Below are 1,027 nucleotides of genomic sequence, written 5' to 3' on the forward strand. Positions count from 1 at the left end.
CTAAGTTTTTAAGCTAACATGGTCACTAACACTATTATTAGAACTTATGAACTCATGAACAGTTGCAAGCACCATGATCATGGCGCTTGAAACATTGCCGAAATATCGGAAACTCATCGAAGTGAATAAACATGGTACATATCCCGCCATAAGTTCTAATAATAGTCTAAGTTTACCTATTTCGGACCCCTGGCAAGTATTGCGTTTAATGCGTGAACGTAAGCCATTGGTGGGCCACTTTAAAAGCAAATTAACACTCTGAACCCTAACCGCATAAAAAACTATCATTAGTAGAATAAATATGAATCTAATCATTGTTTAATCAATGATCCAGCAAGCAGTGAAGCATTCTACATAATGAACATAGCATTACATAACAGCTTTCATCTTCGAAGGGGTAGCTAAAGCAAAAGTTACTAACTACCTCTAAATTGATTTAGACAACATTTATTTTTTGACCACGTTTTTTTACTTATGCATATACAGCTGGGTCTTTGTTTATATTTATGACTCAAGGACCAAGGGCATTTTCAACGCATTTTAGTTTCACGTGTGTGCCTCGTCTATTAATCGATGTGTTTGGGCTTCTAACGAGTTCAATCACAAAGTAATACTACCGCTGTACTATATCACCTCTTCCTCAGTATTAGGACAAGGCTGAAAAATTCGTCCATTGTTTTAGATTTTTTTTTCACATAATGTAATTTTTATTTTAAAACAAAGTTAAATTCACTTTTTCTTATTTTTTTTAAATTTGGCGCTGATTTACATACTCTATACTTCTTTGACAGTGCCATCTAGCGCGCATGCGTGGTACCTGTTAATATTATAATGAAATTTTGTTACTGTGATAACAAGAAACAGAGTGCAAAGTAAAAATGACGGCGGCATACATTTCTCACTAAAAAAAATATTATAAAATCGGTCACCTTCTACCGTACTCCCTTACTTAAATATCTTGTGTTGCTCGTAGACAGAGTAGGATTCTCAGTCTAAGGCGCTGCCTGCTGGTGTTAATAAAAAAATT

This window comes from Spodoptera frugiperda, chromosome 2, assembly GCF_023101765.2.
Source record: "Spodoptera frugiperda isolate SF20-4 chromosome 2, AGI-APGP_CSIRO_Sfru_2.0, whole genome shotgun sequence".
Taxonomy (NCBI): Eukaryota; Metazoa; Arthropoda; class Insecta; order Lepidoptera; family Noctuidae; genus Spodoptera; species Spodoptera frugiperda.